Source organism: Carya illinoinensis, chromosome 7 (genome assembly GCF_018687715.1).
Source record: "Carya illinoinensis cultivar Pawnee chromosome 7, C.illinoinensisPawnee_v1, whole genome shotgun sequence".
NCBI classification, from domain to species: Eukaryota; Viridiplantae; Streptophyta; class Magnoliopsida; order Fagales; family Juglandaceae; genus Carya; species Carya illinoinensis.
The window spans coordinates 7012263-7035997 of record NC_056758.1 but is presented as its reverse complement, the minus strand read 5'-3'; the positions used below and the strand labels follow the sequence as shown (position 1 = coordinate 7035997).

Sequence of the window (23735 nt, the reverse complement as noted above, 5' to 3'; positions counted from 1 at the left end):
TCAAATTATCTTATCTAATCTCATTATCCTGCAGTCTTAATATTGCATGACTTTCCTTTATTAAAATAAAAATGAGAAAATAATGCTGAGAGAAAGATCACTTGGAGAAGAAAAATAAAAAACTGATGAAACCACTTGCTGAAGTACTGTCATTCAATATTATTCACGCATGAAACATGATATGCACGCACTGGCAAACAGTATAGCATGCATTAAATTAAGCACAACCTTAACCACTAACTTTTGAGCAAAGGGTTGGTATCTTCGACAATAAATAGGGTACCTCTCCCTCAACATAATCACCACAAACTCACGTTCGACACTACAGAAAGCGCAGAGAGAGATGGAAGTTGTAAAAGTGCTGCAAATGAATGGAGGAATGGGAGACACAAGTTACGCAAATAACTCCCTAGTTCAGGTGAATTACTTAAGCATTAACCGTTGTTTTGTTATGGTATAAATATATATATATTAATGCACTGCCACTGTTGTTGGCTTGATAAACGTATGCAAAGAAGAGCAAATTTTTTGGTACTTTCATGATTTATTTGAAGTACTTAGGCTTCGTACTCATCATCGACTTCGATTTTACTAGCTAGCTAGTAATAAAGTTTCCAATCCACAAGGGTTTTCCTCCATGTGTCGTACCATCACAAATGTGCACAGATGAAACTAGCCTGCTTACACTGGCTATCTTTTCCTAAGCATGGATTGCTGCATTCAAACGTTTGACTCGGACAAAAGCAGTTTCGTTGAAAAAAACTATTGCTGTATTTCATGTTAGGCAGTTTTGCTAGTGTGATTTTAGCACTTTTTTTTCATGAAAATCATTGATATAGAGCAGCTGTTTGCACACTTTCTGTGTAAACTGTAGAGATATATACATGGAGAAGAACTCATTCCAGTTCTATATTTTGGACATGTAGCAAAAGGTCATAACCATGACCAAGCCCATTACAGAGGATGCCATTACCCAACTCTACTGCAGCACGTTGCCAAAGAGCCTAGTGATCGCAGACTTGGGTTGTTCTTCCGGACCAAATACTTTGTTCGTGGTTTCTGAACTTATCAAGGTAGTGAACCAACTTCGCCAAAAACTAGGGCATCGATCACCCGAATATCAAGTGTTCTTGAACGACCTACCGCGGAATGACTTCAATGCAATTTTCAAGTCGTTGCCAAGATTCCAGAAAAAAATGAGCAGTCAATTGGGAGCTGGTGCTGGTCCATGCTTCTTTGTAGGTGTTCCAGGTTCTTTCTACAGCAGGCTGTTTCCGAGCAAAACTCTGCATTTTGTCGATTCTTCTTATAGCCTCCAATGGTTATCTAAGGTAATCAACATTTTCTTTGACAGGAAAAATTAAATCAAGGCATAATGTCATGATTGGAACATCTAGTACTAGTGCCGAACCAAATGAAACAAGCTGATTAACGTATCTTTAACTTTAAAATGTAGATTATGTGAAAAAAATCCAGAAGTTTTTTGGACTTCAAAACTGAGGTTCATATTATATTTAGATATGTTAAAATATATATATATATATATATATGCATATGCACATGTATGTCATTTGGAGGGATGATTAAGATAAAATAGACCAATCCGACAATTGTACAGGGGATTCCTCTTTTTTATAGTACTTTTCAGTACTTGAGATAATTTTGCTTTATTAAAAAGAGATTTAATTGTTTTAACTTGATTGGATCGATTTTACCAAGTTCAGTAATAGAAATGATCGAATCATGTTGCTGTTAATTATTAGGTTCCCAAGCAGCTGGAGAGCAACAAAGGGAACATTTACATGGCACGGACAAGCCAGCCAAGCGTACCAAGGGCTTACCATGCCCAGTTTCAACAAGATTTCTCAATGTTTTTGAAGTGTCGTGCAGAGGAGTTGGTGCTAAGCGGGCGAATGGTTTTGACACTTTTTGGGAAGAAGAAGTGAAGATCCGTCAAGCAGAGAGTGTTGTTACATATGGGAACTTTTGGCTATTGTACTCAATGAAATGGTCTCCGAGGTAACCTTTTAGTAATATATATACAATCTATCAATAGACTCATCATGATAATCTATTAATTATCAGCCATAAACAATTAAGTATTAGTTATTCGTTTCATTAATTTTGTATTAGTTATTGAATTCACGACAACTTCATTATATTTTCCATTTGTATTTAGGAAATATGTCTCACCATATACATTACTTAATTTATGTTCTCTATTACCTAAATCCTTGTAGGGACTCATAGACGATGAAAAAATGGATTCTTTCAACATTCCTCAGTATACACCATCTCCATCAGAAGTTAAATATGAAGTTCTGAAAGAAGGATCCTTCTTCATTGATTGCTTAGAGGTATCTGAAGTGAATTGGAGCGTTAATAACAATGATGGTGGTTATAATGTTGCACAGTGCATGAGAGCCGTGGCAGAACCCTTACTTGTTAGTCACTTTGGAGAAGCAATCATTGAGGAGGTTTTTAGTCGCTATAGGGAAATTCTTTCTGATCGGTTTTCAAAAAAGAACACTCACTTTGTCAATGTGATTGTTCCTTGATAAAAAAGGAATGATGATCACAATCAAGATATGTTAATGGCTTTCATTGAAGTAGTACTATCATAGATTGAAATAAGGCCAGGTTCTTCAGCCTTGCGTCATTTCACGGCATGAATGAATCATGCACTTAGCTATAGTTCGTAATGGTTATCAAAGAATAATTTGGTAGTTCAAAGCTAGCTAGCTAGCTACTGTATGTTTTCTTTTGAATTTCCCTCCTTATCAATGTTCAAAAATGTATTCTGCTGGTACTTTGTTATTAAATACACGTAGTTAAATTAGAATGAGCGTATGAAAGTTTAATTTCTTTATATTATATATTTCCGCATGACTTATCAATAAGAGATTCGCTGAAGCCGAACAAGTAAATTATAAAATATTTATATATATACTACCAGCTAGCTAGCATGTTTCTGTGGACCATTACGCCGAATGGTCGACCCATAGCGACTTATAATAATAACTAATAACTCATTGCCTGGACAGTTACTCCATTGACTCACCATTATGACGTCTTCTTGCAGTTTATCTTTCGAGTTCTGTAATATATAATTATTTTTACGTATATTTTTATATTTTATTGAAATAATTATAATTAAAATAATTATTAATTTATATTAAAAAATATGAGATAGTCAATTATATTTATAGAGTGTATAAAAAATATGTAAAAATAATTGTATATAAAATTTTTATTAACTTTTTTCTCGAATCATAACTATCTAAAAACAAAAAATAAAAATAAAAAAATAAGAAGGAAAGTGTTAAATAAAAGTCAATTTACTCGTCTTACAGCTAGCCTATGTCAATTTGTTGCAGTTGCTCCCTTACGTCATTTAGGAATCTACTAGAATATCCCTAAATGAGGCAACACTTCAAAATCAAAAGTTTAATATGGTTACTTTTTAAAAAAGTGTAGAGAGATGAGACGCCTTTAATTTTTTATGCATTCACTTATTTTTTCAACGCGCACAACTACATACGTAGGACTCTTATTTAAAAAGTCTCATGTTGGAGTGGTTTATTAACTTCCCTAAAACTTAATTACTTCTTATTACTTCTCCCCCTATGTGAACAGTACATAAGTCATGGGATTTACAATGAGCCCATTTTGAAATTTAAGATCAGCCCATTAGAGTCGTTAAGTGAGTAAGCCTATAAAATTATAAGCAAGCCCTATAATTTAGTTTGACCCCCTAAAACCCATGTGGCACAGCAATAACCTATGGTGCGACATCCCTTATTTCCTTATTTTTTAATTAATTATTTTATGGGTTCATTTATTTTAAATTGATTATTATTATTATTGTTATGATATATTATTATTATTACTATCTAAGTTATGTAAGTTATTGTAATGAGCTTTTTCTCATTATTATTTATTGTCAAATTTTTATTGGCTCTTTATTTCAAATTATTTTATTGTTGGGTTATACTATTTTATTTTATTTAGTTGCTATGTTTTAAGTTAAACTAGTATTTTAAATCCCCACCGTGATATTAGTTTGAAAACCCCAAGACAAAAGGCTTGCATTTAATTTCCTTTCCTTATTCTTTTTCCCTTTTTTCTTTTCTTTTTCTTCCCTCTTTTCTTTCGTTCTATTTCCCACTCTCTCCTTCCCCATCAGCCACCCTGTTGAATCCAAGGTTTCAAGTTTTATGTGATTATAAATCTACACATGGATTTTGATGATAACAAATGAATTCAAAGAATAAAAGAGTTTCAAGCTCAAGTTGTCCACACAATGGAGTCAAACACATCAAAGAACCAAGCATGAGCAAGAAGGAAACAAGTTCACATTAAAGTTATAGAGTAATGTTGTAAATCTCTTAAAATTCGAAATTAGGATTAATTCTCAAAATTAATATTTTATCATAAAGTATTAAAATACATTTTCCACATGTGCATGAATATTTTTGAAAATTAAATTTGAAAATTTTGAAAGATGATTGATTGTCATCTTTTACATGTGCATGCCTTGATTAAATGGTTGAACTTTGAAAATATTAAATATGATTGATTGTCATCTTTTACATGTGCATGCTTTGATTAAACGGTTGAACTTTGAAAATATTAAAGATGATTGATTGTCATCTTTCACATGTGCATGTTTTATTTGAATATTTTCAAAAGTGATTGATGCTTTTTTAGACTTATACAAAAGGTAGATGATTTTGTTTGAAAAATTTGAAAAGTAAAGTGTGCTCCTTTTGTCATATACAAAAAGTAAAAGATTAGGTTTGAATTTTTTGAAAAGGAAAGTGTACTCTTTTTGTCATATGCAAAAAGTAAAAGATTAGGTTTGAATTTTTTGAAAAGGAAAGTGTGCTCCTTTTGTCATATACAAAAAGTAAAAGATTAGGTTTGAATTTTTTGAAAAGAAAAGTGTGCTCCTTTTGTCATATGCCAAAAGTAAAATATTAGGTTTGATTTTTTTGAAAAAGTGAATGATGTTGTCTTTGACAATTGAAAAAGAAGAATCTTTTATTTGAACTTTTTTGAAAAAGTGAATGATGTTATTTTTGACATGTGAATCTTTTTTAATTTGAATATGAAGTCTCATATGCCTATAAATAGATCATTTGAGAGCTTCACATTTACAACACCAAGAGCATACAACATTCATTCAAAGTTTTCATTCTCTCTTCTCTAAGCATTGAGCCTTAATCCTTGTTTATTTTGAGAGATATAGTTTGTGCTGTATTGTTCTTATTTCACTCATTGAGGAGTGTTTTCTGATAACCTACCCACTATCAGCTTTTGTATCAGAAAAAGGGTGTGTATAACCCTTGTGCGTGTAGAAAGTATTCTACACGGGGAATAGTTGAATCACCACGTGTAAGGTGATTGCAAGTGTAGAGGGTGTTCTACATGGATCCTTTGTAGCGGTGTTGTTCAAAGGTGTAATAGGTTTCTATCTCCACCTGAAGGAGGTTGAACAGTGAATTTGGGAATCCTCAAGGGGTAGCTTGAGGCGAGGACGTAGGCAGTGGAGCCGAACCTTGTTAACATACTGAGTTTGCTTCTCTCTTACCCTTACTCTTTATATTTATTGTTATTTCATATTTTGTTTATATTTTACATTATATATTTGATTTATAATTGTTATTGTTTTTAATACAACTCAATTCACCCTCTCTCTTGTGTTAGTCATCTGGGCAACACACCCCCTCCCTTCTCTCTTTCTCCTCGAATTCCCCTTCCCCATTGTAGCCTCCCCTTCCCATACACCACGCCGCCATAGCTCGCCACCGCACCACCACTGATGCCACCCCTCACGTTGGCTTCCCCATCTAGTAGAATCCCCACAACGGCCTTTCCCTCTTCTCCCGCAGCTATGCCCAGCCCGACCTATGGATCCCTCTCACCGATCCACTTCTCCTCCACACCCTCCCACATCGCCGCCACTATCCACCAACAGTCCACCCCTCTCGACACCACCCACCAGCCAAGCCTTTTCTCACCGGCAACCCTACCCCAAATTCCCTTCCAGAATCTCACCCCGTGCCTCTCTCTTTCGTGGATCTTCACTCCGCGCCACCTCATCACAGCCGAGCTGTTGTGCCTAAACTTTGACTCAAATTAATGAATTAAAAATTTAGTGCAGTTTTACCTGCAAGTATACAGGTGTTGTAGTATCTTACAGGATCGAATCCACAGGGATTGACTTTTGTGATAAAGAAAATAAATTCAGAAAATGAAAAAAATTACTAAAAGAAACGTGCAATCAAATGAAGATTGATAAAATAACTGAATCAAACTAAAATGATAAAATGAATTGATATGGAAAAAGACTAAGGTTTCGAGGATCTGTTTAATAATTTATGATATTGTTTCTGATCGATTTACTTCAATTAAACTAGAATAATGATTCTGTTTAATTGGAAGATTTAACATTTAAGATCAAGAAAAATAGTCGCTTATGATTGAGCGTGAACGATTGATGATTAAAACATTTACAAATCTATTTGAATACCACAGGGATTCCTCAAGCATTCACTGTATTCGAAAATCACAATAAAGCAAGACGAGTATATAGATAATCAAAATATCCAATAATAAAATCCTTCAATCGATCAAGCTCGCAGAATAAATTTTATGTGGATCTGAAAACAATATTTAAATCATTAAACTTCACCTCTAACCTTAGTATGGAAATTTAGCAAATCATATTTATTATAAGTGCTATAGAAACCATATAAATATTATTCATTAGAAAACTAAAATGAAATACAAGAAATACTAGGCAACAATTTAGAAACAACAACATTTGGAATCTAGTCAACGTCAAAAGAATAAAGCTCACAACGTTACTAAAATGCATAAAACAGAAATTGAAACTAAAAGATATTCATCAAGAAGAAGCTGCAGCCCCACCAGATGCCAAACGAAAAACATGAAGAAGCAAAAAAATAAAACTCCAACCACTTCAACTCCACGTTAAACTCAAGCACCAATCTCATCATGTTCCTTTGTCCACCAAAATAAATCCCATCCAATTAGATTACTCCAGCCGGCTCCCTTCATCTCTATCCCCCACATCAACTTTTTTTCACATCAACCCCAAAGAAAATCTGGAAACTCTTTACACGTCTCCCTCTACCTCTCTACAACCGACCTACACATCTCCAAGAAAGAAATAATTCCAGCCGACTCCTTTTATCTCCAGCTAATCACCTCTCACCGATTGCTTCTCTTCTCTCCCTCTCTACTCATGACCAACACATCAAGTCCCTTCTATCTCTTACGTAACCTGCCCCTCAAATCCTCACCCACCGATTGCTACCCCTACCTTTACGTCTAGCAACATATATATATATATATAGCTGCTTCTAGTCGTCCTAACTCCCTCCTCCAATCACAATTCCTTTTTCTTTCAATCACCACCGATTTTCCTCTTCACTTCCCTTCAATCACGACACCTCTCTTTCTTTACACACCAACTAACTAATATTCAACTCATGCACCGATTTCCCTCTTTAATTCAATCAAGCACCTATTTTCTCTCATCACTCCTACACGTCTCCCTTGTTGAAAAATTAAACACGGCACTTCTCTACTCACCCACTCTCCTATCTCTTCTCTCCGTCCACTTTAGCTGCACCAACCTTCCTTTTTTTTTTTTTTTATCAGCCCACATGCCTTCACGTTTCAGCTCCATTTTTAGACTTTCATGTTGCACCTCCAAAAATTCTTAAGCCTCCGTGAGTTTCGTTCAACCATGAAGATCACATGCATCTTGAATAATCAAAGGAAGAAAATAACCACTGATTCTTCATTTTGTGTCTTCTTTTTCAGCTGCCAAGTACGTCCTTCCTTCCTCTCAATTAGTAAGCATTTTTGATCAAAAGTTCCAACCGGATCTCATTTGAATTTTATTTAAACTGAAAATAAGAAGAAAGAAATAACACTCAAAAATAAATTATCAAAAACAGACTATATATGTGAGGAAATATTGTCCCATTAAATCATAGTTATAAAATTAAGCATAAACATGATATCAATCAATTAAAAATCACAACTTGTATTTATGCTTATTAACTATTTTTTCATCTAAAACCAATAATAGTGTCATGAAGAATTTAAAATACATTGGTTTTAAATAGCTAAAACATGCAATATTTCAGTTCAATCACACCCCCCAACTAGCTTTTTGCTAATCCTTGAGCAAAATAGTGAAAATTAATTGAGATGAACATTACATAAAGCTCGAAATTCAAACAAAAACAATCAAACATAATTATGAATTCTCACAAAAAATTGATTCGTGACTACTCAACACTAGGAGTTGTATCCACAAGGAAAGTCTCAACAATTGTTCACATAGAATTGGGGCAAATGTCTTAGAACTCGGAAATGTGTGTGTGGCTAAACCTCTGTATGTTCCTCACTAATAAACATGATTTATTATAGGATTTTTCAACTTTAAGATTAATCATTATTGATTCTAACTACCTCAAAGCCTAAGGGACTAGCAGTTTTCACGCCAACTCTATTTAAAGGTTGAACATTCAACCCCCAAAGTTTTGGATAACTGTTTCTAGCCCTTTATTTAGGAAAAATTACATGATTTTTTTTTTCTTTCTTTCTTTCCTCTTTTTTTTTTTATAAGGCTCGGTAGTCCTGCAGTTTACTTCTCCTGTTTTAAATCAATGAACATTAATGAGGAACACTACAAGTGTAAGCATGTGCAAAATGTTCTTTCAAAACTTGCTCTTCATTCTATACAAATCAAACTAATTCTCATTTTTGTAAATATCGCATCTCGGTGTTTCAAGTCACTCCTCAACAAAATATGATGCATCATAAGTCATGTTCTATACTTAAGGTTGAATATAAATCTTCACAAAATAATTCCGCTCAACTACTTCACCAAGATACTCAAATCTAACAAACATGCCAGAAGTGTGTGTTAATCATTTTTTTATTTTTATTTTTATTTTTTATTTTTTAAGTACTAATAAATTTTCAACAGAAAACCCTGCCCCCAACTAAATGTGACATTGTCCTCAATGTTCAATAATTGAATGTTCGATGATGTATGCTATATAGGTATGAATTGGAGCAAGATAAACACTGTAGAACATATATTGAGACGAAAATGATTAAAAGAGAGGAAAAAGTTCACCTGAGATGTTCAAACGCACATAAGGAGTAGATTTCTGTCAAAGTTAAAAACACAAAAAGCAAAAGAAAGAAAAACAAAACAAACAAATACGGTATATACAATGAGAAATCAGAAATTAATTCTGATAAGTAGGATCCTCCAGAGTAGTGGACTCAACCTCTGGAGTAAAATCATCCAAAAATGGTCTCAACCTTTGCCCATTAACTTTAAAAACATTATCATTCTCTGGATTTTCTATCTCAATGGCCCCAAAAGGATAAACAGTTTTTACAACAAAGGGGCCGATCCATCGGGATCGAAGCTTGCCAGGAAATAAATGGAGTCTTGAATTATACAACAAAACTTTTTGGGAAGGCTCAAAAGATTTTTGAAAAATATTTTTGTCATGAAAAATTTTCATTCTCTCCTTGGCAATGCGAGAATTTTCGTAAGCTTCATTCCTGATTTCCTCTAACTCATTAAGCTAAAACTTACGAAGAGAGCAAGCTTTATCCACATCAAAATTAAATCGCTTGATTGCCCAATAAGCTTTGTGTTCCAATTCCACAGGTAAGTGGCATGCCTTTCCAAAAATGAGTCGATATGGGGACATACCAATCGAGGTTTTAAAAGCAGTACGGTATGCCCAAAGTGCGTCGGTTAGTCGTAAAGACCAATCTTTGTGGCTTGGGTTAACCGTATTTTCTAAAATTTTTTTGATCTCCCGATTAGATACCTCAACTTGGCCACTTGTTTGTGGATGATAAGGGGTAGCAACCTTATGAGTAATACCATATTTTCGCATTAAGGCCTTGAAAGTCTTATTACAAAAATGTTTACCCCCATCACTGATAATGGCTCGAGGTGTTCCAAACCTTGATAAAATATTTTCTTTCAAAAATTTTAGTACCACTTTGTGATCATTGTTTTTGCATGGAACAGCTTCAATCCATTTGGACACATAATCCACAGCTACCAAAATGTAGAGATTGCCAAAAGAAACTGGGAAGGGTCCCATGAAGTCGATGCCCCAACAATCAAATATTTCAACAACCAAAATTGGATTTAATGGCATCATACTCCGGCGGGTAATACCTCCCAACTTTTGACAACGCTCACAAGTTTTACAAAATTCATGGGTGTCCTTGAAAATGGTAGGCCAATAGAAACCACATTGCAAAATTTTAAAAGCAGTTTTCTTTCCAAAAAAATGGCCACCACATGCCCCAGAGTGACAAAAAGATATCACACTTTGAAATTCGTTATTGGGAACACATCGTCTAATTATCTGATCTGGGCAATATTTGAACAGATATGGATCATCCCAAAAAGAATTTTCTTACCTCCACAAAAAATTTCCTCTTATCTTGTTGAGTCCAAATGTGAGAAATTTCACCTGTAGCAAGAAAATTAGCAATGTCAGCGTACCATGGATCTTGAGATATACCAAAAAGTTGCTCATCTGGAAATGTGTCTTTAATAGGAACTGTCTCTATGGAATCTAAAAGAACTAGTCTAGACAGATGATCTGCAACAACATTCTCAACTCCTTTTTTATCTTTGATTATCAGATCAAATTCTTGCAGCAAAAGGATCCATCTAAGCAACCTGGGCTTTGCATCTTTTTTCGCTAAAAGGTACTTTAACGCAACATGATCAGTAAAGATGACAATTTGAGATCCAATCAAATAAGAGCGAAATTTGTCAAGTGCAAAAATTACTGCAAGTAACTCTTTTTCAGTTGTTGAATAATTCATTTGAGCACTGTTTAAAGTTTTACTTGCATAATAAATAACACAAGGCTTTTTGTCCTTACGTTGGCCCAACACAGCTCCAACAGCATAATCACTAGCATCACACATAATTTCAAATGGTAAATTCCAATCAGGTGATCACATAATTGGGGCTGAAATCAACATACCTTTTAGCTTTGTAAAAGCTAACTCACAATCATCAGTCTACACAAAAGAATTTTCCTTTGACAATAAATTGCACAAAGGTTTAGAAATTGTGCTGAAGCCTTTGATGAACCTCCTGTAAAAACCTGTATGACCTAGAAAAGATCTGATATCCCTGATGTTCTTTGGGATGGGCAATTTAGAAATTAATTCAATTTTGGCCTTGTCCACTTCAAAACCTTAAGAAGAAACAATGTGACCAAGAACAATCCCTTGAGTGACCATAAAATGACACTTCTCCTAATTTAAAATCAAATTTTTTTCTTTGTATCTAATCAACACTCTTTCCAAATGAGTCAAACATTCATCAAATGAATCACCAAAAATAGAAAAATCATCCATGAATATTTCAACGAAACGCTCTACCATGTCACTGAATATACTCATCATGCATCGTTGAAATGTAGCAGGAGCATTACAGAGTCCGAATGGCATCCTTCGATATGCAAAGGTACCAAATGGACATGTAAAAGTGGTCTTTTCTTGATCTTCAGGAGCAATCTCAATTTGGTTATATCCAGAATAACCATATAGGAAGCAATAGAATTTATGGCCCGCTAGACGTTCAATGATTTGATCCATGAATGATAGGGGAAAATGATCCTTTCTGGTGACAGAATTCAGTTTTCTGTAGTCAATGCACACACGCCAACCAGTAGTAACTCTAGTTGGGATCAATTCATTATCAGCATTCTTAACTACAATCACACCAGATTTCTTGGGTACCACCTGCGTAGGACTAACCCATTTGCTGTCAAAAATAGGGTAAATGATCCCTACATCCAGAAGTTTTAACACCTCTGCTCTGACAACCTCTTTCATGTTGGGGTTCAGTCTACGTTGCATTTCTCTAGAGGGTTTAGAATTGTCCTCTAGATAAATCCTGTGGATACAAATCAAAGGACTAATACCTTTGATATCAGCTATGGTCCATCCTATTGCTTCTTTGTGTTCAATGAGAACACCAATCAATTTGCTCGCCTGAATTTCATCCAGTTTTGATGAAATGACCACTGGTAATGTCTCTGCTTGACCTAAAAATACATATTTGAGATCAGCAGGTAGATGTTTCAAGTCGAGTTTTGGTGTTTGCACACTTGAGGGGAGAGACACTACATCATGAGGTGGTAATTCCTCAAAACGTGTTCTCCATTTATCAGTGTCCATTATAGGAGTAGATTCTAGCAAAAAATTCATAGATGCAAGTACAGAATCATCATTAAAATTTGCACCATGAACCAAACAAGCCTCAAGTGGGTCGAAAAACTTGACAAATCAAATTTATTTTGAACAAGAGTTTGGATCAAATTTACTTCATGCACATCATCATCATCACCAGGTTGTTTACAAATATTGAAAATATTCAACTCCAAAGTCATGTTGCCAAAAGATATTATCGTCACACCACTCCTACAATTTATTAAAGCATTTGAGGTCGCCAGGAATGGCCTACCCAAAATTATAGAAATTTGAGTGCAAATATCAAAGACAGGTTTTGTGTCCAAAACAATGAAATCCACTGGGAAATAAAATTTGCCTACTTGAACTAGCACATCCTCAACTATCCCTCTCAGTATTTTAATTGAACGATCAGCAAGTTGGAGTGTTACCTTGGTGGGTTTAAGTTCACCAAGACCCAACTGCTCATATACCGAGTAGGGTAGGAGGTTAACACTAGCTCCGAGGTCAAGTAAAGCTTTTTCAATTTTAAATTTCCAATCACGCAGGAAATTGTTGGACAACCCGGGTCTTTGTACTTAGGAAGAGAATTGTTCTGGAGGATGGCGCTTACCTGCTCAGTGAGAAAAGCCTTCTTCTGCACCTTCATCGTACGCTTCACTGTGCATAAATCTTTCAAAAACTTAGCATACGATGGAATTTGTTTGATTGCATCCAACAAAGGAATGTTGATTTTTACCTGTTCGAAAATTTCAAGAATATCAGCATTTTGAACCAACTTGTGAGAATGTTGCAATCTTTGGGGAAATGGAGCAGGTATTGGGGCTTTCACAGGTATATCTAATTCAACCTTCTCAAGTTCACCATCACTCTTGAAATTTAAAGAGTTGTTGGTCTCATCAACTTTCATTGTTGAAATACTCTTATCAATTATTTTTCCACTGCGTAAAGTGGTGATGGACTTGGCATGTTCAAAGTTTGAATCAGAGGGATTTGAATTTCTTACCTCAAATTTACCTTTGGGATTCGGCTGAAGTTGAGCAGGAAACTTACCCTTCTCTTGAGCATGTAATGCAGAGGTCAAGTCCCTAATAAAACTTCTCATCTCAGTAATGGCCTGCATTGTCTGAGTGTTGATATTTGCTTGTCCCTATATAAAAGCCTGTAATGTTTCCTCAAGGGTTTTCTTATGTGGAGGCACATAAGGACTAGAAGAAGATGGCCCTTGAGGATTTTGATTTGAATTGGACTCATTCCTCCAACTAAAATTGGGGTGATTTCTCCATCCAGGATTATATGTTTCCGAATAAGGAGAAGAAAATGGTCTCCTATAGGAATTCATGACATTTGCTTGTTCGTGCAACACCTCTTTAAAAGCAGGGATTGTTGGACAATCCTGAGTTAGGTGTCCACTAATCTCACAAATGCTACAATTTTCTTCTTCTTTTTCATTGGCCTTAACCGGATTTACCTTCCTAACCTCCATGGCTTCAACTTTTCTTGTCAGACTTGCTATCCTAGCATTCACATCATCATTTCCTTTAAGAACATACATACCTTCTTGAGACATGGCACCGAGTTTGGACTTATTTGACCGATCAGAATGATCTGTGTTATCCCAAGATTGGGCATTTTCAGCTAACTGGTCAAAATAGTCCCAAGCGTCATCAGGATCTTTATTTAGAAAATCACCGTTACACATCATTTCTACAAACTGACGCATTTGAGATGTTAAACCTTCATAGAAGAAACTAATGGTGCGCCAAGTCTCGTAGCCATGATGTGGAAAAGTTAGCAACAATTCTTTAAAACGTTCCCAACACTGAAAAAATGTTTCATTTTCCTTTTGAGAAAAATTCATAATATTTCTGCGAAGAGTGTTGGTCCTATGAGTAGGAAAAAACTTTTTTAGAAATTCCCTTTGCATTTCTTGCCATGTGCCAATAGATCTTGGTCTCAAGGAGTTCAACCAATTTTTAGCTTTTTCTTTCAAAGAGAATGGAAACAACTTTAATCTAACAACATCATCATTGATAGTTTGGTTTTGTAAAGTTGCACAAACTTCTTCAAATTCTTTTAGATGCAAATAAGGACTTTCTGAAACTAAGCCATGAAACTTGGGAAGTAATTGGATTACTCCCGGTTTTAAATCAAAATTTCCCATATTCGTAGGAAAAATCATGCAAGATGGAGTACTTGTCCTTGTAGGCTGCAAATATTCGCGCAAAGTTCTCATTGGCGGATTATTTTGTGCCTCTTCATTTTCTTGTTCGTCATGAACACTACGATTGTCAGCCATGATATTAGAATGAGAATTTTTAGAATCACCTGACAAAGTATCAACCAATTCTTTTAAAACAATTTCCTCTCTTCTCAATCTACCCGTTTGATCACGTTGCCATGAGATCATTCATCATAGAGGATCGAGCACATTCAAAAAATAAAAACAAAATGCAAAACAAGCAAGAAAGTAAAAGAAAAATTTTGGAACGAGATTACCAAATGGTATGAATATGGAAGCAATGTTACATGCTCTGTTTTCCGTAAAAATTCGTACCTGCAAAAAGAATATGAAAAACAATTAGCAAAAGATTACTAATTTTTTTTTTTTAAAAAAAAAACAATTATCACACGTTGTAATCCCCGGCAACGGCGCCAAAAACTTGTGCCTAAACTTTGACTCAAATTAATGAACCAAAAATTTAGTGCAGTTTTACCTGCAAGTATACAGGTGTTATAGTATCTTACAGGATCGAATCCACAGGGATTGACTTTTGTGATAAAGAAAATAAATTCAGACAACAAAACGAAATTACTAAAAGAAACGTGCAATCAAATGAAGATTGATAAAATAACTGAATCAAACTAAAATGATAAAATGAATTGATATGGAAAAAGACTAAGGTTTCGAGGATCCGTTTAATAATTTATGATATTGTTTCTGATCGATTTACTTCAATTAAACTAGAATAATGATTCTGTTTAATTGGAAGATTTAACATTTAAAATCAAGAAAAATAGTCGCTTATGATTGAGCGTGAACGATTGATGATTAAAATATTTACAAATCTATTTGAATACCACAGGGATTCCTCAAGCATTCACTGTATTTGGAAATCACAATGAATCAAGACGAGTACATAGATAATCAAAATATCCAATAATAAAATCATTCAATTGATCAAGCTCGCAGGATAAATTTTATGTGGATCTGAAAACAATATTTAAATCATTAAACTTCACCTCTAACCTTAGTATGGAAATTTAGCAAATCATATTTATTATAAGTGCTATAGAAACCATATAAATATTATTCATTAGAAAACTAAAATGAAATACAAGAAATACTAGGCAACAATTTAGAAACAACAAAATTTGGAATCTAGTCAACGTCAAAAGAATAAAGCTCACGACGTTACTAAAATGCATAAAACAGAAATTGAAACTAGAAGATATTCATCAAGAAGAAGCTGCAGCCCCACTAGATGCCAAACAAAAAACATAAAGAAGCAAAAAAATAAAACTCCAACCACTTCAACTCCACGTTAAACTCAAGCACCAATCTCATCATGTTCCTTTCTCCACCAAAATAAATCCCATCCAATTAGATTACTCCAGCCGGCTCCCTTCATCTCCATCCCCCACATCAACTTCTTTTCACATCAACCCCAAAGAAAATCTGGAAACTCTTTACACGTCTCCCTCTACCTCTCTACAACCGACCTACACATCTCCAAGAAAGAAATAATTCCAGCCGACTCCCTTTATCTCCAGCTAATCACCTCTCACCGATTGCTTCTCTTCTCTCCCTCTCTACTCATGACCAACACATCAAGTCCCTTCTATCTCTTACGTAACCTGCCCCTCAAATCCTCACCCACCGATTGCTACCCCTACCTTTACGTCCAGCAACATATATATATATATATATAGCTGCTTCTAGTCGTCCAAACTCCCTCCTCCAATCACAATTCCTTTTTCTTTCAATCACCATCGATTTTCCTCTTCACATCCCTTCAATCACGGCACCTCTCTTTCTTTACACACCAACCAACTAATATTCAACTCATGCACTTTCTCTCTTCAATTCAATCAAGCACCTATTTTCTCTCATCACTCCTACACGTCTCCCTTGTTGAAAAATTAAACACGGCACTTCTCTACTCACCCACTCTCCTATCTCTTCTCTCCGTCCACTTTTGTTGCACCAACCTTCCTTTTTTTTTTTTTTTTATTTTATCAGTCCACATGCCTTCACGTTTCAGCTCCATTTTTAGACTTTAATGTTGCACCTCCAAAAATTCTCAAGCCTCCGTGAGTTTCGTTCAACCATGAAGATCACATGCATCTTGAATAATCAAAGGAAGAAAATAACCACTGATTCTTCATTTTATGTCTTCTTTTTCAGCTGCCAAGTACGTCCTTCCTTCCTCTCAATTAGTATGCATTTTTGATCAAAAGTTCCAACCGGATCTCATTTGAATTTTATTTAAACTGAAAATAAGAAGAAAGAAATAACACTCAAAAATAAATTATCAAAAACAGACTATATATGTGAGGAAATATTGTCCCATTAAATCATAGTTATAAAATTAAGCATAAACATGATCTCAATAAATTAAAAATCACAACTCGTATTTATGCTTATTAACTATTTTTCCATCTAAAACCAATAATAGTGTCATGAAGAATTTAAAATACATTGGTTTTAAATAGCTAAAACATGCAATATTTCAGCTCAATCACCAGCCCAACCGCTGCTGCAGCACTGATGGCCACCCCGTAGCCGCTGCTCCGCCACTTTTGGGATTAACTAGGTGCTGGTGTGCTTGGATCTTCCAGAGTTTTCCCTTTCATCGTTGTAAGTAATTTTTCAAAGAATTTAATGAGATTTAAATATATTTTTATACTAACATATTTTCTGCAGTCTATTTGGTTGTGACGGGCCTTGGGTCTGAGAAGTGTTGGGAGACTTTTTGTGGTTGTTGTCGGATGTAGGTTTTGGGTCGGATTGGAGGATAGGTATATTTGTGGAGTTGGGTTGTGGCTGGGTATTTTATCTGTTTTGTATTATGTAATGACATTCATTATTCTGTTGCATGACATTCATAAACTGGGCTTTCATGTTGAGAAAGGATTTTGGGTGCATGCATATAGGGGAGATCATGATACATATAGGATAATTGGATATGTGGGCCATTTTATGGAAAAACAGTGGATTTTGATAAATGGATATATGTGGATCATTTTCTCAAAAAATGGTACATTTATAGTACTTGGGCCATTTTCTGGGACAATGGAGGTTGTTTCTTTTAATGGACTTGTTTTGGGTCAAATTGGATTTTTGGTGTGCGTTAGAAAAATTTTCATTTTCGAGAAAAATGATGGTTTGGTCTCATGCATGTTTTAACATGTGCATGGATACATGTTGGTTGTTTAAATATGTTTTTATCTCTTGGGTTGTTTGATTGGTTACTTACTGAGATTCATAATCTTACGTGGTATTCCTACCCAACGGTTCTGTTTTATGAAATCGTATATTTTGATGTAGAGGATGATGTTGAGCCTAAGGGATCGACTCCACCAGAGGAGTGACATGTGGTCACTTGTTGGTTGTGAGATTTATTTCCCTTATGTCTATGTATTTTGGCTTTATATTATATTTTGTTGGATAACTGTATAACCTTTTGAAATGCTTTTATTTTGGTGAATCTATATTTAAAATTCTGATACATAGTTGACTATTCTTTTTTATTAATTTATCCGCTACTATGTTTGCTGTACACTTTTTGCATATACACACACTTAGCACTTGTCTTTTGAGATGTGTCACTCGTGTTGTCATCATTCCGATATCATAATTTTCATATTTCCATACGTGGGAGTCAGGGGTGCCACATAGAGGATGTCACTCAGTTTAACATGCTCCCGAATGACAAAAGGAGCTCCACCGAAATAATGTCCCATTTTGACTTGCGGTCATGATACTCACATACCCCACATAAAATCCAAAATTTATTTTCTTAATGTGCGCTCCATGGTCTCTCGTATATTGACCATCCACACACTCTAGCTCCTTTCACCACACAATGGGTAATGACTGTGCATGTAATTTGTAACAAATGATGTCCAGTTTCATGCTCGACACATTCGTGGCCAAGTATCCTCTAACCTCCGCCAGCAAAAAGGGAACGATGTTGTCCCAAAAGCATTACTATCTCGCTTAGCAACAACCCAAAGAATGTCATTCACTTTGAAGCACTCTCGAGTGACCAAATGGGCACCACCAAGATAATTCTCCATCTTGGCTTGGGGTCGTGATACACACACACCCACAAAAAGTCATTGACACAAAAACTAAATAATTTTACAAATTTTAGTATACACTCATAAGTCACAATTTGATGTAAGAGATTCAACAAATAGTTATAGATTTAAAACATGCCAATGGTAAATATTCAAGATACACTAATATGACGAAAATAGTGCAGGTGAAAAATTCTCCAGAAAGCATTCACATGTTGTAATTCAGTACAAGAGAGGGGATTTCCAACACCAATTCACAAGTTGTAAGCCCATGTAGTAGTGGGAATATCCAATGTCCCATTGCGACTGAACAATGACATAACAACAATGATATTTAAGATATAAAACACTACAACACACAAACAATAAAATAAGCACTTTACACAACATGTCACAAAACTATATAGCTCATCTCGACACTTCACCTGGCACACAATGACATCACAATTACACAAATGTCCCATCACTTCACATGACTAACAATCACATCACAAACTATATAATAATCCCATCACTTCATACAACACACATCCCAACTACGCAAATGCCTCATCACTCACATGGCACACAGCCACATGAAAAACTATACAATAATCTCATCAATTCACACAGCATACATCCCAACTACACAAATGTCCTATCACTTCACACAGCACATAGCCACATAATTAGCTGCACAATAATCTCATCACTTCACACACGACACAAAACACAATTTCACAATTCCATCAACAAACATTTTCAAGGTCAAGCATTGTTGTTTAATCGAATTCCACCATTAATAATTTTCAATTTCAAAATTTCCCAACAATCATTACAGAACCACTTACCTTTGTGCGGTGGTTGATCGAATCTAAGAGGGAGATGCCACTATCTAGAGATGATTGAGGTGCTCAAATTTGAGGGGCTAGGAGTGGAGGAGATAGGTAGAGGTGATGCACTGATGGTTCACATCTGAGAAAAGATGAAAAACTTATGGCTTGCTCTGTTTTGGGTGGAGAAATAAAGGTGCTTCTTGGCTTATAAGGGAGATCATGGGGAGGTGTTGAGCTGTTCTAAAAGAGGCAGAGGAGCATGTTGGCGGTGTAGTGGGTGGCGTGGTTCATAGTGCTAAGGGCAACCATGAGAAAGAGGGAGAGAGAAATATAGAGCGGGAGAGAGAATGTGAGCTGGAGAAGAGTAATTGAGAGACAGAGAGGTGGGGGACAAGGAGAGGAAGGGGAGACAGCAGAGAGGGAGACAGAGAAGGAGAAAGAGAGAGGTCGGAAGAGAGAAAAGAAGAATATAGGGTGTTAGGGTTTGTCCCAAAATGATTTAGTTTTAAGTATTCCTCTTTTTTTCCCTCTTGAGCTAGTTGAGCTAGTTTTAAGGGTCGGGTTATCACACTAGTGGGTTGGGCCCAAGTTTGGGCAAGGCTTCACAATATCCCATTAAAGGACAAAGTAGGTAGTATCTACCATGCAAGATGCTTTAATGGAAAGGAGAAACTTCACACAATACATCCTTATGTGGGGATATTGGAGTACTAAAGATATATGTACAACTATCATGATATAGTTACAGATTCAATGTACATGAAATAAACTCGTGAAAAGTGTTCCAATTGTTCCTCTAAACAATGAAAACACTCAGCACAACAAACTTGACTTTTAGAGACAAATTTTGAATTTTGTCCATTCAAACGTTAATAGTTAGGGACAAAATCATTTGTCTCTAAAAGTGATCATCCATTCGGACGATTTACTATAGTTGTTCAAAGGATGATATTCATTTGAGTGTTCACACAATTTAACTAATGCATATAAACTGTAACACCCTATACCCAAAGGGTTAGGGAGTTAATTCCTGCCACTTCAAATCCCTTCCCAACAATATAGATATAAAGTTCAAGGCTTTATAACCCATCAAACTGAACATATACATTCCTCTACAAGGACATCAATAAATTCCTACAACATATATAATAAAGAACTCCACAATGTCTCAATAAAATCACCAATATTCCAAATTTCCAATCCAAAAAAAAAAAAAAAAAATAGCAATTCTTTTTTAATAAGACCCTCTATTAATTTCTTGTACCCTTTGGCACGTATCCCCGTATGTGAATCCACTTGTGCATTTGAGGCACTAATCCTATACTTTCTAGTATTTAGGTCCATGCTTCTAACCTATTCTTGATTCTCATCCGAAATATCATAATTATCTAAAAAATAATGGAGATAATTGGATGAGTTATTAACAACTCAGTAGGTGTCGAACTTATACTAGTATGTAAATATAAGCCGGTTACATAATGCAAAAAATGGAATATCAAAATAACCAAGTGACAGTTCAAAAATATAATCAAAGGGGAAGAGACAGAAAAGGCGGAGAAGTTTACCAAAGAAGATTGTAAAAGCAAAAACATTGGCTAGGATTAGATGACTAGATGATAAGGCTTGTCTTATCGTATTATTTGAAATTGTTAGAAGAATGTAAAATAATTATTGATTTATCTCTAAACAATGTTGTGTCTATCTAGAAATCTTAGGTAATGTTTAGATAAGTCATTGAGGTTAAAATCGAGTCTTGGTAGATCTGTATATTTCCAGAAGAAAGTTGAACAGAGATAAGTCAAGACAGAAGAATGTTATCGCGAAATGTTAGCAGTCGTTTGTCTAGGCAAGTAAGTGAGTCGAATTGCAAAGGTTTTGTAATTGATGATTTCTTGTAATTGTTCTTCAAATAATAAGATTGATTTTTCTAGATTTGGCTGCCTTGTAGGGTTTTACCTTTAAAGAGTTCTTTAAAGGGTTTTCATTCGTAACCAATCGTTATGTCTTACAAAGTTGATTATTTATTTTAAAGTATTTGATTTGTTTTATAATTTTGATAATTGAGATCTAACCTATTTGTTCAAGGAAATTGGTAGACAATTTCATGGTTTATAGGGGTATGTTGGAAATTTTCAATTGGCATCAAAGCGTGGTTCACTCATTCATGTGTGATCCGTGCCCCTGGAATATGTCATCATTGACTGCCCCGCTGCAGTTCAATGGTAAAAATTATCATATTGGAAAGTACGCATACGAGACTTTCTCAAATCGTTAGATGAACGAGTGTGGTATTCAGTTGTACGAGGATGGATCAAACCAGAAACAAATATTGATGTTTGGATAAAAGAAGAAATTAGCAATTGTAATTGGAATAGCAAGGGGTTGAATGCTATATTCATGGTTGTATCTCCATAAGAATTTAAGAGAATCTCCATGTGTGAGATTGCTAAAGAGGCATGAGATATTTTGGAGGTTACGCATGAAACAAAAATTGTGAAAAACTCAAAATTACAATTCTTAACCTCTAAGTTTGAAGAGCTTAAAATGTTGGAAGATAAAAGTTTTAATAACTTTTATGCTAAACTAAATGATATTGTGAATTTCAGGTTTAATTTTGGAGAAAAGGTTGAAGATTCAAGAGTTGTGAGGAAAATTCTAAGGTCTTTAGCTAAAGATTTCGACTCAAAGCTACTGCTATTGGAGAAAGTAAAGATCTGGATGCAATAAGGGTATAAGAACTGGTAGGTTCTTTACAAATGTATGAATCTTCGCTTACTCAAGCAAGAAAATGTAAGTCTATTGCCTTAAAAACTATAGAAGAAAATCATGAGTATTTTTCTGATGAAGAAAGTCTAAATGATGAGGAGATTGCTCTGCTTGCGAGAAAATTCAGGAAATTTATGTTTAATAAAAAGGCAAATGGTAAACAAAAATGAGGAAAAAATATTTTTGTTAAGAAAAACGAATGTGAAAATTGGAAGAAAGAAAAAATTGAGAAAAATGATAAGGTACAGTGTCATGAATTGATGTCCAAATTTCAAGAAAAATAAAGGAAAAGCGTTGAATGCCACACTTAGCGATAGTTCAGATTCTGAAAGTTCAAACTCATCTTCTGATGGTGAAAAATCTTTTATAGCTTTCTCTACTATTGTGAATGATTTTCCTGAAATTACACTAACAAAATCTGAAAGTGGTTGTGATTACAGTGATTCGAATGTATCACTTGTTGATGTTGATCAAGGACTGAGTTTATAGGAAGCTTACAATGATGTGTGTGAAGAAGTAATCAAATTAAAGAAACTCAATAAGAAGCTGTACAAGAAGTTCACTGATATGGAGAGTGAGAAAAATAACTTGTCTGAGGAATTAAAAATTTCTGATATTGAAATAGCCAGGTTAAGGAATCAAAAAATTGCACTAGAAAATGAATTGGAAAAAGTTCAAGGAAAAATAGCAACACAAAAATTAGAAAAGATGTTGAGTTTTCAAAAGATGAGTAGTGATAAAACTGGTCTAGGGTACATGACTTCAAAGGGGAAAGAAAAACCGGTCTCATCATCCGCTGCCACAACGTCCAAAGGTATTGTTTTTGTTAAAGGAAGCAAGGTAAGAGTCTTTAAAATCATACTGAACCTAAGCCAATTTATTCAAAAAATCTGCGTAGTAAATTTGTCCCTACATGTCTTAAGTGTGGTGTGGTTGGTCATATAAGACCAATTGTTTTAAGGTAAAAGAAAATGGAAGAGCCTACAGAATCAAGTTGATGACATGAGCCAACAGATCAATTTCATAAGTCTCAAGTTTGGGGAACTAGCAGATATTTGCCTTCAAAATAAAGAAAAAAAAGAGTCAAAACTCAAGGCAAAATGGGTGAGAAAGGAAGATGCAGTGTCTTATTGCTCACACAGCACTTAGATCAATGGAAGATTGCCTTTGGTACCTGGACAACGCTTGTTTGAGACACATGTCTTGAGACAAAACCTTATTCAAGAAGGTTGAGTCATCTTAAGGAAGCACTGTGACTTTTGGAGATGGGAGCAAGGCTATCATAGAAGGGAAATGGAGTATTGAAATACCAAGATTACCTGTGTTGCATGATATTTTATTTGTTAACGGTTTGAAAGCTAATTTACTCAGTATTAGTCAGTTTTGTGACAAGAATTTTTCTGTGCAATTTTCAAAAGATGAATGCAACATGTCTGATCAAGGTGGAGAATGGATCTTAAAAAGTACTAGAACCTCAGACATATGTTATGAAATTTCTCCAAATCATTGGAGAAATGTCATAGAGTCACGCTTGATGAAGCTGAA

The 23735-nt window shown here is 35.0% G+C and overlaps 1 pseudogene; it reads left to right on the top strand.

Moving 5' to 3' along the window:
- Positions 1 to 341: 341 nt before the first annotated feature.
- Positions 342 to 2558, top strand: LOC122316120 (annotated as a pseudogene).
- The last annotated feature ends 21177 nt before the right edge of the window (positions 2559 to 23735 follow it).